The sequence below is a fragment of the Lynx rufus genome, unplaced genomic scaffold, assembly GCF_022079265.1.
Source record: "Lynx rufus isolate CCGP_SWC_20201006 ecotype Redwood Valley unplaced genomic scaffold, mLynRuf1.p SCAF_2, whole genome shotgun sequence".
Taxonomy (NCBI): Eukaryota; Metazoa; Chordata; class Mammalia; order Carnivora; family Felidae; genus Lynx; species Lynx rufus.
Window position 1 is genome coordinate 143,185,502 of NW_025814834.1, and position 14,375 is coordinate 143,199,876.

Consider the following 14,375-nt stretch of genomic DNA (forward strand, 5'->3'; position numbering starts at 1 on the left):
CCTCAAGCCTGCTGCCTTAAGATTACAGGACAGTTGCCCCAACTCCAGGCTTCACATCCCTCACAGAACTGTAAACATAGCAGGAAGGGAGAAGAGAAAGTAACAAGACCTCTCCCTGAAGCCTCCGTAGTTTCCCTCTATGCCCTATCATAGTCAACCGAAATGTATTATTGGCAAAGAGGGATAGGGATGCCATGACTGCCTTGGATCTATCAAGATACATGCCCTGGGGTACACTGCCACACTGAAACTTGAGTTTTGATAATAAAAAAAGGGAAGATGGGAACGCAAGCTGGTGCAACCACTCTGGAAAACAGTATGGAGGTTCCTCAAAAAACTAAAAATAGAACTACCCTACGCCCCCGCAATTGCACTACTAGGCATTTATCCAAGGGATACAGGTCTGCTGTTTCAAAGGGACACATACACCCCAATGTTTATAGCAGCACTATCAACAATAGCCAAAGTATGGAAAGAGCCCAAATGTCCATCGATGGATGAATAGATAAAGAAGATGTGGTATGTGTATATACACACACACACACACACACACACACACATATACACACACAATGGAGCATTACTTGGCAATCAAAAAGAATGAAATCTTGCCATTTGCAACTATGTGGATGGAACTGGAGGGTATTATGCTAAGTGAAATTAGTCAGAGAAAGACAAAAATCATATGACTTCACTCATATGAGGACTTTAAGAGACAAAACAGATGAACATATGGGAAGGGAAACAAAAATAATAGAAAGACAGGGAGTGGGACAAAACATAAGAGACTCATAAATATGGAGAACAAAAAGAGGGTTACTGGAGGGGGTGTGGGAGGGGCGATGGGCTAAATGGGTAAGGGACACTGAGGAATCCACTCCTGAAATCATTGTTGCACTATATGCTAACTAATTTGGATATAAATTATAAAAAAAAAAAAAGAAAAGAAAAAAAGGGGGGTGAAGGTGGCTATTATGTAAGCAACTAACAATATTTGCTACAATTTCTAAATGTAGTTCCTGAAGATTATTAATTAAAAAACCCACCAGTCCTTTTATCTACCAATTTACATAAATTCCTTCAACCAATGTTTATAACACCTACTATATGTTGGGTACTGTGATAGAAGCAGGACTCTCAAGATCATCAAGATATAGTCCCTGTCCTCAAGAAGCTCTTGGTTGAATTGAATAAGAGATAAAAACACCAATAATTTGAGGACAGTGAGACAAATGCTATATTAGAGATATGTGCCTGGCGCATTGGGGGAACAGAATAGATTGCAGCATCCTGAAAGGCAACCCTTGAGTTTTTGAGAAGCAACAGAGGAAAAGATGGGGGTATATGATGGTCTTCTAGAGAGAAAAGAGCATGTAGAAAGACAAAGATGATTGGAGAACACTGCTATACCTTTGTGGAACTACAAATTTTTTAACATGGCTAATGTGGAGAACTATATAGGTAGCAGGAAGGCAGGTCAAGCTAGTAGGATGGGTGGGAGCTAGATGGTGAAGGGCTATAAATAGTGAAATAAGAAAATGACACTTGATCCCAAAATCTATGGGGAGTTATTGAAAGATTTCAAGCAAAGGAACAATAAAATTAGACTGTTTTAGAAGCATTACTCTGAGAGTAGTTGGATGTATTTGCCTTCATTACTGGATAGATGGTGGTGCCATTCCTAAAAAGGGCAAGTACAAGCGTAGGGAAGAAGATACCAAGTTCAGGTGTGTATTTTGAAGTTTGAAATACCTGGCCCAAATAGATCCTTCTCTCTTTCTCTCTCTCTCTCTCTCTCGCTCTTTTTCTTGCCTTCTAATTTACATGCAATCTATCATGCCTTGTGAACCTATTAGCCTCTATTTTTGGTTTCATTTCCATTATTTTAAGAAAAATACCCTTGGATTAGAAAGGAATACATCAAAATGTTCCCAGTGGCCATCTTTGTGGTGGGATTATATGACTTTAAAGAAAATACTTCTCAGTATTTCCCAAAGTGAGCATTTTACATGCATCTCAAGACTCAATACCCTCAATTCTAACTGCCTGAGATGGTGTCATTTCAGAGCCAGTATTTTTTCCCCTAAACATGGCATCTTCTTGAGTAATTTTAAGTAAATGCCAAGTTTTTTTACTTGTCAATTAAATTTAAAAATTTTACCATTTAATTGTTTTTGGTTATACTTTAAATTTCTTATCAACACACTTACCACAATCTTGCAATCATTTGCTTATCAGTCTTTGAATACCTCTGTGGAAAAAGTCTGGTCTTGTTCATCTTAGTAGACCCAAGACCTAAATATCCAGCAGAAATATATTTACTAAACACTTACTGAATTGGAATGTGTAATATGGATCTTCGTATTCCTAGTGCCAAGCTCAGTGCCAATGCCCAATAAACATTAGTGGAGCTATATTTCAACTTTTGGCCAGTACTCTACCAAAGTCCTACATAATCACTGGGTGGCAAAAATAAATTTTCATTTTCTCAGACAGTATCATTATGTGTGTGTGTATGTACCAAAACATTTTATGCATACATATTTATATGTACACATACATGATTTTTTCTCTAATAGGTTTAAAGATCCTACTACCACTGTGCCTGTGAAAGACTGCTAAGTCAGAAAGCTTTTCTAATTTATTAATGAGAAAACCAAGGCTGAAAGTTACCTAAGATTATGAGTACTGCAATTCTAGACATTGGTTCAAAAAACCCTCTTATTTATTTTATCAAATGTTTAAAAGTATGAGACTAAAACTCTTCTATTCTAAAACTCCATCTGGGTAGAACTATCGCGAGTGCTATGATCACTATATTCCTCTTGTAAGCCAAGTTTCTAGTGCCATGTTCTAGATATTGTGATGTGTTCAGCATCATCCCCACAATTTTATTGTATTGCAGGGGCTGGGAAACCTAGGAATTTCCTTGGCCTCCCTAGCCAGCAGGAATCCTGTTCAGGATTCAGTCAACAGTGGGCATGTGCAAGAGACTGGAAAGCTAAAGGAAGGAAGAAAAAAACACTCTTCTAGCTCAGGCAGTGGTGGTACCAACTGAGCTGCACCCTCTTGTCATACAGTCAGTTCCTGGGACACCTGGGTAGCAGCTAAACATGGGCATCTGGTAGTTTGCATCAACAGCATGGGGTAGCGAGCACAACTCCCTTAAGTCATGGGCAGTAATGGGGTCTTGCAGGAGTTGAATTCTGCAAACAACTATAGGCTCCAGGGGAAGCCTCATGACTGGGTAACTTGACCTCCGTTAGCGCCTCCAGCCTTTCCAACAATTTTGTTACCTAATTTCCTGTGTTAAAACCCTCCTCACTTAAAATACCTTAAATAGCTTCCATTTTCTGATTATGTAGCATAACATTTTATCTGATGTTCCCGGAACCAGAGAATGTGCTATGCTGGGAAAATTATTTTTCTAGATAAGTTTAAAACTTTCAGGACTAGGGGCACCTGGGTGGCTCAGTTGGTTAAGCTTCTGACTTTGGCTCAGGTCATGATCTCAAGGTCCACAAGTTCAAGCCTTGCATCAGGCTCTGTGCTGGCAGAACTGACAGGACTAAAATATCAATTGTCCTGAAAATTTTTATTAAGTGACTCATACATGATCCTTTCTTCCTAAACAGAATATTTAAAAGGCAATTTTTCTTCCTTTCCATTATTATCACCATTGGATATTCACCGAGTATCTCCCCACGTTGAAGCTCCAAGAACAGGATGGTGGAGAACACCAGACTAAATTAGTACTGACCACAAGCAGATACTTAGAAGTTCAATTGCAAAAACCTTTACTACGACAGTTACTAGAGAAACGGATGATGATGATGATATGATTACTGTCCCCTAGATACTCTCACAGAAAAATATGCAAGCAAACAAATCATAATAAGGAACGATAGATACAAAAACAGAAATATGTACCACAGGCACAGATTATATGAAGGAAATAAAGGGTTATTGACTGTACTTGAGGGTATCAGGGAAGGCTCTAGATGTAGGATGAAATGTAAGCTGGATTTTTCAGTTTGAATATTTGACAGGAAACGATAAAAAAGCATTTCGGAGCAAAGAACAAGCATGTGCAAAGACAAGTGTGACAGCTAGTCTCTAAAGACAGCTCCCACTCCCAACATTTCATCATCCTTCTGGATGCTTCTACATCCTCCTCCTGTATTCTCCCCCACTATCCGAAAGTAGAGCATGAAAACTTTTGAACTGAAATGGCATGAGGCAAAGAAGCAATTACTACTCATTTGTATGAAAAAATTTTTGAGCATTCCCAGACTCAAAAAATAACCTCCCTTAGGCTTTTCTGACACGTTAGGACACATCTTGCTAACAGATACACAAAATAAATGAGGATAAAGCAAAGATGCCCACAGACTCAGTTCAAAGCTATGGTGTTTATGCGGAGAGGCTGAGTGTAGTTCCCTGGGAAGGAGTTAGCGATTCTACTCTGCCGCTAGGCGTGCGTGCTGCCTCTATAAGGTTCTCTCTGCCAAACAAACACTGAATGCTATTTTCCCTTTCCACCTTTGTTCGTAAAAGCAAAACTCCTCTTCAAATTTCTTTTGGTAAGCGAAAACAGGTACTAATGCAGGTCTTTCGTAAAAGTGAGTGGTGTAACTTGAACTTTTGAAAAGCGAGAGATACCTGTATCCTCTCCCTGAAATAGCTCTGACCAATAGAATGTGGTGGCAGTAATGTTCTGGGACTTCTGAGCCCAAGGCTTAAGAGGACCTGCAGTTTCTGCTTCCTTCCCTTGGGAACACTCTGGAGACACTCCTTCTTAGAATCCCACCATACTCTAAGAAGTTCAAGCCGCATGGAGAATCAAGGCATTGCAACTGACCATTCCAGCTGAGATCCCACCCGATGGTACCAACCACCAGCCAGGTGAGTGCGTTACCTTGGACATTTCATTCCAGTTGTGCCCTCCGATGACTGCGGCCTCAGACAACAGTATGTGAAGCAACCACTCAGCTAAGCCCAGCAAATTCACAGAACTGTGAGAAATAATGATTGTTGTTTTCAGCTGCTGAGTTTTAAGTGACTTCCTATGCGGTAATGAGGCTCCTGCCCGAGTCAGTCGGCAGATGAGTGGAGGCTCCGAGAGAGTTCTCCTAGTTCCTCATTCCTGGGCAATATTGTCTGCCTTTCCTTTTGGTTCTTCCAGTTCTTCCTATAATTGTATTATCTAATTCCCTGTATTAAATCACTCTTTGCTTGAAATCCCTTGATTGCCTTCTGTTTTTCTGGTTAATTTTGTAGTATAACATTTTGTTATCCTATACTCCTAGGACCAGAGAATGTGCTATGCCTGGAGTGGGTGTTGGCAGGGGAGGTTTTCTGATAATTTCAACCTTTTAGGTACTGAAATACCATATTCCTGAAAGGTTTTCTCTCAGGAGAAAAAGTCCTCTCTTTTTAAACATGGCACATGAAATGTAATAATTTCTTTCTTTTCCATGACCATCATCATCAGATATTTATTGAATGCCTGTATATTGTATGATAGCTCCAGGAGCAAATGGTATAGAGCATCAGGTGAAGTGAGGGCTGACCACAGCAGATATTTACAAGTTCAACTAAAAAACTTTACTATATCAGTTGCCAGGGATGTTGAAATAATGATGATATGGTCCCTGTTCTCTGGCAGGTCTCACTGTAATGCAAATAATTTGTAAACAAACAAATTATAGTATGGTATTATGGATTTGAAAATAGAAATATGTATCACAGGCATAGATAGCCAGACAAAGAGTAACTATGCACTGAGGAATTAGGGAGAACTTTACATTGGAGCTAAAATTTAAGCTGTGTCTTGCTGTATGGTTAGAAACTTGCCAGGTGAAGCAAAGAAAAGGTCAATCCAGGGTGGGGAAGAAGCACATGCAAAGGTAATAAAGTGTACAAGAGATGGCATTATACTGCCCATGTTTCAGTGCAATTGAGAAAATGTAGAAAAAGTTGAATCACGTTATGAAAGATACTTTATGTAATGCTTAGAGGAGTTTGGACTTAACACTATCATCATGGAGCAGAGGAGTCTCATAGTCATATTTGTGTTTTAGAGACACAACACTGTTAGCAATGTGAAGGAGGGATCATAACAAGGAGGGACTGGCAGCCAAGGCCAGTTAGGAGGCTACAGCAAGATTCAGGTGGGAACAATAGGCTGTGAAGTGAGGCTTATAGTTGGCCAGCCTCCAAAACAGCATGACTAGAATACTGTAAAATAATTCCAACATTAAAGGTGGAGGCAGCACTCTCCCCAAGCCTTGTCTTCATATATTAATAGCTGTTGATTTATCTGTACCATTAAAAAACACATCCTTAACTTCAAAATTCTAAATAATGGTCCACAATTACTAGATTTTATTTCCTATTTGCATAATAGTAAGCTTGTTATTGGGATATAAACAAATACGGGCCTTGTAATTAAATTCTTAAATTTGGCCTTGGTTGGGAGCTTACTCCGAAGAATTCCAAAATTCTGCAACATTTGGATAAGATGAAATTCTAGAAAACTGATTCCAGGTTATATTTTCCTATAGTCTTGGAAGTATTTTGATCAGAAGAAAAGTCTTATATAAAACCAACACAATAAACCAACTTTCTGAAATAGTTTAACAATATTTCATATTCTGCATAACACTGAATCATTTAGACAATAGTGGGCAGAAAGAGGAAGCCCAAAACCAGACATTACCTCTGCTTCCTTAGAGTGAGCTCTGTAATTATCTTGCAATAGCACGCAATTTTGCTATCCTCGGGAAGGCTTATAATTTTTTTAATGACTTCAAATAAAGATATAAAGATTCATCCCAGTATTCCCAGAGTACTTTTGGAGAGAAAGCAGAATGATCTAGTGGAAGAAACATAGTCCTTAGAACTACTTAGATTCTTTTTTTTAAATCTTCTGAAATGTTTGTTTTGGGGGGGGGTGGCAGGAGAGAGAGAGACAGTGCATGAGCAGGGGAGGGACAGAGAGAGAGAAGGAGGCACAGAATCCAAAGCAGGCTCCAGGCTCTGAGCTGTCAGCCCAGAGTCAGACATGGGGCTTGAACCCACGAGCCATGAGATCATGATCTGAGCAGAAGTCAGAGGCATAACGGACTGAGCCACCGAGGCTCCCTGGGGTTCAAATCCTGATGCCTCCACTTGCTAGATATTATCATATTACCTAATTTTTTTTTTACATGTTTATTTATTTTGAGAGACAGACCACAGGCGAGGGAGGGGCAGAGAGAAAGGGAGACAGAATCTGAAGCAGGCTCCAGGCTCTGAGCTATCAGCGCAGAACCCAAAGCAGGTCTCGAACTCACAAGCTGTGAGATCATGACCCAAGCCAAAGTCAGACACTTAACTGACTGAGCCACCCATATCTATTACTTTTAATGCTACACCTGTGTTACCAGCCTGCCACCCTTGACTCTCAATACCTACACCTCACAGAAGTGATGAGAAAATGGAATAACTCACGTAAGATCTAGTACAAGTGTCCCCTTCAGTCATGTAATATTTATCATATATTATAAATTGTTGTTGTATATGCATTTATACTATACTTCTTCCCTTGTTTCAATTCTCAATATATAGTTCTGTACACTCAAAAAAAAAAATGCTTCTTAGGGAACAGATGTTTGTACACCTATGTCCCTAGCAGCATTATTCACAATAGCCAAAAGGTAGAAGCTACCTATTCATCAGTCAACGAGTAAACAAAATGTGATGTATACATACAATGGAATATTATCCAGCTGTAAAAAGGAATGAAGTTCTGATACATATTATAACATGGATGAACCTTCCAAGCTAAGTGAAGTAAGTCAGATACAAAAGGGCAAATACTTTATGATTCCACTTCTGTGAAGTACCTAGAATTGTTGAATTCAGAAATAGAAAGCAGAACTGTGGTTACCTGTGGCTACAGGGAGAGAAGAATGGGAAATTACTATTTAATGGATACAGTATTTCAGTGTGGGATAATGAAAATGTTCTGGAGATAGTGGTGATGGTTGCACAACAATATCAATGTACTTAATGTCACTGAACCGAGTACTTAAAAATGGTAAATTTTATATTTATATTTAACTACAATATAAGCAATTTAAAAATATACTTGTTAAAAGATATACCTAGTAATGAGATAGTATACCTGATCTATCTTAAACTGGGTGTGGCTATGATCTCTGGGTGAAGAGCTGGACTAAAGTTCTAGGGGGAAGGTATCAGCAGATGTGAGGTCAAGAGCCCCCTTTAAGATTTTACTTTCTGCACAGAGGGAAGTGCAAGTGCACAAGTGGGGGAGGGGCAGAGAGCGAGGGAGTGAGAACCCCAAGCAGGCTGGGTGCCTGGGATCAAATCAAGAGAAGGACGCTTAACTGACTAAGCCACCCGGGTGCCCGCCTCAAAATATATTTTAATCCTGGGCCTATAATCTCCAAATTACCTTGTTTCTGTTTGTCTTTTTCAACTTAGACCACATGTTGCTTCCAAACAGAGGTTCAATTTCAGTCTTTCCCTGGTACCCTATTTTAAAAATAAAAACTTAGATCTCTAAGGCAGTGGTTTTCAACAGAGGGTGATTTTGTACCCCTCCCAGGACACCTGGCAATGTCTGGAGGCATTTTTGGGTTGTCACACTGTGTGTGGGGGGTGTGCTACTGGCACCCAGTACATCTAAGCCAGGGATGCTGCTAAACTCCCCACAATGCACAGGATAGATAGCCTCTCACAACAAAGAATTAACTGACCCAAAATGTCAGTAACATTGAGACTGAGAATCCTAAATTCTGACAAATAAGGAATTCTAAGGTGCTACTTATTTGATTGGTTTCTGGTAGAGATTGATTGTAAGTTAAAAGTTACCTCTTTTGCTTCCCTACTTTTCTCTTTTCACTTACATCTTTTATAGGAAAAAGCAAATCTAAGTATATATGTTAAAAGTAAGTTTTATTTTGAGGAAACAGGAGAAGGATTAGTGATGATGCTTTAACTACAAGGTGGATAGGTGAAAAGGAGGTTATTTATGTACCCATTCTCTTCACCCTGGCCAATCCTACCCATGATATTCTATGCTGTGGGGCAAGGTAAAAAATAGAGGGGTTTGGGCACACCTGGATGGCTCAGTCAGTTGAGTGTCAAACTTTTTTTTTTTCTTAACATTTATTTATTTTTGAGAGAGAGAGAGTGCAAGTGGGGATGGGACAGAGAGAGGGAAATGCAAAATCTGAATCAGGCTCCAGGCTTTGAGCTGTCAGGACAGAGCCAACGTGGGGTTGGAACCCACGGACTGTGAGATCATGACCTGAGCCGAACTGACACTTAACCAACTGGGCCACCCAGGTGCCCCAAGTTTCCAACTCCTGATTTCGGCTCAGGTCATGGTCCCATCCCAGGGTCATGGGATCCACACTCAACGTGGAACCTGCTTAAGATTCTTTCCCTCTCCCTCTCCCTCTCTCTCTCTCTGCCCCTCTCCTTAGCTCATGCACATGCACTCTCTCTCTCTCTAATAAAAAGTAAAAATTTTTTTTTTTTTTAAAAAGAGGGGGCCAAGCTATTAGGGACAGGGAAGAAGAAAACAAACAAAATCCAAGTGAAGCCAGTGGAAGGCAGTGCCTATGCTATTTGGATTGGAGAATTCTTCCTGGTGGCCATTTGGGTATGAGGAAATATTTGTATTTCCAAAAAAGGTTATTAACAAAAACATTTTAATTTAATTAAAAATGTAAGCTATATGTTTTCCATAATTAAGCATTCTATTTATAAATTTGACATACTATTTATGATTACATAAAACTTGCATGTTTTTCCTTTGGAGCAGTTCTCTGAGTGCATAATTCCACTGTGTCTACAACGACAAATACTTTTGCTTTTTATTTTCCTCTTGCATGATATTAAATAACAAGTATAACTCATTTGGTATAATTTAGGTATTTTGAGAAATTCATTAACACTGTCAGGCCTCTAGACCTTTAGAGTAATTCATTATAATGGTACATATTAGAATAGTGCCCTCTTATAAGCACCTTGGAAAACTGACAATACATACTAAAACCAGTATGTGCATACCCCATGACTGAGTTACTCCACTCCCAGGTATACATTCAACAGAAGTGAGACATGTATAAGAATGTCTTCCATGGCATTATTCATAGTAGCCAAGAACTAGAAATTCCTCAAATACCCATCAATGGTAGAATGGATAAATTTTGGATATAATAAAAATGGTTAAATTAATAAAATACTATTCAGTAATGAGAATGAATGACTACAAATACATATGCTATGAATAAATCTCATTCTAGTAGGGCGAATAATGGCCTCCAAAAATATCCAGGATCTAATCCCTGGAAACTGTGAATGTTATCTTATATGGCAAAAGAGACTTTGATTCAAATAAGGATCTTGAAATGAGATTTTCCTGGATTATCCAGGTAGACCCTAAATGTAGAGGCAGAGGAAGATTTGACTATAGAAGAAAAGATGATGTGATGATGAAAGCAGAGGCTTTAAATACCAAGTAAGGGGCCACAAAGCACACAGGCAGCCACTGGAAGCTGAAAAAAGGCAAGGAAACAGATGCTCCACTCACAACCTTCAGATTTAGGAACCAATCCTGCTAATAGCTTCACTTTGGCCTATTAAACGTAGTTGCAGGGGGGTACCTGGGTGGCTCAGTTAAGGTTAACATTTGACTCTTGATTTTGGCTCAGGTCACGATCATTCACTTGTGAGACACACTCTGCACTGGGCATGAAGGCTGATTAAGATTCTCTCACTCCCTCTCCCGCCATCCCTTTCCCACTTGCGCTCTCAAAAACAAACAAAAAACCAAAAACAAGTTTTGGACTTCTGATACCAGGACCGTTAAGAGAACAAATTTGTGTTGTTTTAAATCACTAATTTTGGGATAATTTGTTACAGTGGCAAAGGAAAAACAGTATATTCACAAATATGATGATGATCAAATAAGAGTATACTGGGGTGCTGAGTGATGCGGCAGTGGGTTAGCAGGCAGGCTGGACTGCAGTCCGTGTTGCTGGGGGCCACTCCGGGGACCGGGAGTGTGAGGCAGAGGGCAATGGAGCCGGGTCTGTGCCTGTGCACCTACCATGGACTTCCTGGCCCATGGCTCAGACTCCCAAGTATGATGGTGAGGGACTTGGAATGCTGCAGTGGCCCTCTCCCAGCCCCTGACCACCTTAATTCCTGAGGAGGTTGGAGAGCAGCGAGGTTCATCGCAGCCCCTGAGTGAATTGGGCTGGATCTCTGCTTGAACCCAGACCTAGTGGCGTAGTGCTGGGGTGGGGAGGGGCAGCAGGAGGGATGTTTGGAATCTGATATTCCAGCAGAACCCCAGGTGTTAAAATGACCCTACAACAGCTGATTTTGCCTTTTGCTGTTGCAAACCAAATTACTGCTTGTTTCTTCACTGGAACACTTGAGCCATGTTCATGAATCCACTTCGTTCAAGACAGGTGTTTAAATTGCTTTGTCAGACCTTTATCAAAATGGCACTGCTGTCTTCTTTCACTTGTAGTGATGAGTTTAGCTCACCAAGACTACATCACAACAGAGTGACTGCTTTTTTTTTTTTTTGTAAGATTTTATTTTTAAGTAATCTCTACACCCAACATGGGGCTTGAACTCACAGCCCCAAGATCAAGAGTCATGTGCTTTACCTACTGAGGCAGCCAGGCACCCATAGCTATTGCTCATTTAATGAGGTCAGCTGAAGGGGCGCCTGGGTGGCGCAGTCGGTTAGGCGTCCGACTTCAGCCAGGTCACGATCTCGCGGTCCGTGAGTTCGAGCCCCGCGTCGGGCTCTGGGCTGATGGCTCAGAGCCTGGAGCCTGTTTCCGATTCTGTGTCTCCCTCTCTCTCTGCCCCTCCCCCGTTCATGCTCTGTCTCTCTCTGTCCCAAAAATAAATAATGCAAACATAAAAAAAAAAAAAAAAAAAAAAAATGAGGTCAGCTGAAGAAAGAATTCCTCAGGATCCCTGTGAGGATATTTCTGATATCCAGATCAGATCAAGAGAAGTAGCTTGGAAGAACAAACCTCACATTACTTAAATGATTTACAACAGTTTGCCCCCTTAGGAAAAGGTGGATATGGAAGAGTATACAAGTTCAGGAATAAATCAGATGGTCAGAATTTTGCAATCAAAATATGCTGAATAAGGGTGCAACTAAACAGATTACATAAAGGTACTATGGGAAGTGAAGGTGTTGTAGGCCATCATACTGCTTGGATAGTAGATGCTCATGTGGCCCAAATGCAAGATAGAATCTCTATTCAGTTGCCATCTCTGGAAGTGATCTCTAACCAGGAGGACAACAGAGATCAACATGATGTCAAAAATGATTAAAGTAATAGCATATCCAGGGGCCCCTCGGTGGCTCAGCCGGTTAGGCGTCCATCTGCAGCTCATGTCATAATCTCGCTGTCCGTGAGTTTGAGCCCCACGCTGGTCTCTGCGTGGACAGCTCCAAGCTTGGAGCCTGCCTCGGATTCTGTGTCTCCGTCTCTCTCTGCCCCTCTCCCACTCACACTCTGTCTCTTTCTGTCTCAAAAATAAATAAACATTAAAAAAAAAAAATCATCCATTATCCTTGCCAAATTCACCCCAGAAAAAGAAAACTCCTTAGGAGAAGCTGGCACTGAAAATCAGACTAATAGACTGATGAACTATATCACCAATTTAGTCACAAAAGATGCCGTTGAATTGGAATCATTTTATTCGAAGAGCTGACTTGTCTTCCAGATTGTTGAACATCAGCTGCCACTTATGTATGATTACAACTTAGAAGAGAATTTCACATCCATCAAGGAATCTTCTGAAGAAAACTTAAAACTTGATGGGGCAGGTATCACCTGATGCAGTGTCACCTGATGTTGCACATTCAGATCCACCTGTGTGAGCTCTCTTTGTAGGACTGGATAACTGAGTGAAACAGGCAGGGCCAGAATACATGGGCGAATGTACACACATCCTTATGTTAAGGTCAGTGTTGCAATAAAAATCTTTTCAAGAATTGGTGGAAAGTGTATTTTACATTCATAACATAACAGACACCTGAAGTCCAGAAATATTTTTCTTCATGGCCCTGATCAGCAAGTAAAAATAGAAGACTCTGGTCTGGCCTATACAGACATCATTCAGAACATGGACTGGATCAGGGCACCTAGGTGGCTCAGTCAGTTGGATATCTGACTTCCACTCAGGTCATGATCTCACGGTTTGTGGGTTCGAGCCCCAGGTCGGGCTCTATGCTGACAGCTAAGAGCCTGTAGCCTGCTTCGGATTCTGTGTCTCCCTCTCTCTCTGTCCCTCCCCTGCTCTCGTGCACTCTCTCAAAAATAAAATACACATTAAAAAATTAAAAAACAAACAAACAAAAAACCATGGACTGGATCAAGAGAAATGGCAACAGAATACCAACATATACTTCCAGGGTGGGTACTTGTCTGTATGTACACTTAACCTGAAGAGTTGGAAGGATTTGAGCGTGACACCAAATTAGATATGTATAGCTTGGGTGTGATCCTACTAGAACTCTTTCAGCCGTTTGGAACATAAATAGAACAAGTACAAGTTTTAATAGGTTTAAGAAGTGGTCAGTTACTTGAGTCCCTCAGTAAAAGGTATCCCACAAAGCCAAGTGGATCTAGCACTTAATCAGAAAGAATGCATCTCAGAGACCATCTGCTCTGTTCAGCTGCTATAAAGCGAAATTTTCCAAACTGTTGGAAATGTTAATCTCACCCTACAGATGAAGATACTAGAACAAGAAAAATTGAAGAACTAAAGAGGCAGCTAAGCTTCCTTTCTCAGGACAAAGGGGTTAAAGATGACATCGAAGATGAGGGTGTGCCTGTCTACTAGCCTTAATTAGGCTCTATAAATGTGAAAGTGGTCTTAAACTCTTTAGGCTAGTCAACTGGAATGTAAATTTTCAATCTTCATTAGTGTGCAATACTTTTATTTAGTAAGCCTGTATAAGACATTAAAATTTAATTTAAAGGGGCGCCTGGGTGGCGCAGTCGGTTAAGCGTCCGACTTCAGCCAGGTCACGATCTCGCAGTCCGTGAGTTCGAGCCCCGCGTCAGGCTCTGGGCTGATGGCTCGGAGCCTGGAGCCTGTTTCCGATTCTGTGTCTCCCTCTCTCTCTGCCCCTCCCCCGTTCATGCTCTGTCCCTCTCTGTCCCAAACAATAAAATAAATAAACGTTGAAAAAAAAAATTTAAAAAAAAAAAAAAAAAAAAAATTTAATTTAAAAAAGATTGTATTTACATAAAATAAAAGGCAAAACTAATCAAAAGTTTTAGAAAACAGAATAGTAGTTACTTCCA

At 40.4% G+C, this 14,375-nt stretch overlaps 1 pseudogene; it reads left to right on the forward strand.

Annotated features, from left to right (window-relative positions):
- Positions 1 to 13,362: 13,362 nt before the first annotated feature.
- Positions 13,363 to 13,959, forward strand: LOC124514309 (eukaryotic translation initiation factor 2-alpha kinase 1-like; annotated as a pseudogene).
- The last annotated feature ends 416 nt before the right edge of the window (positions 13,960 to 14,375 follow it).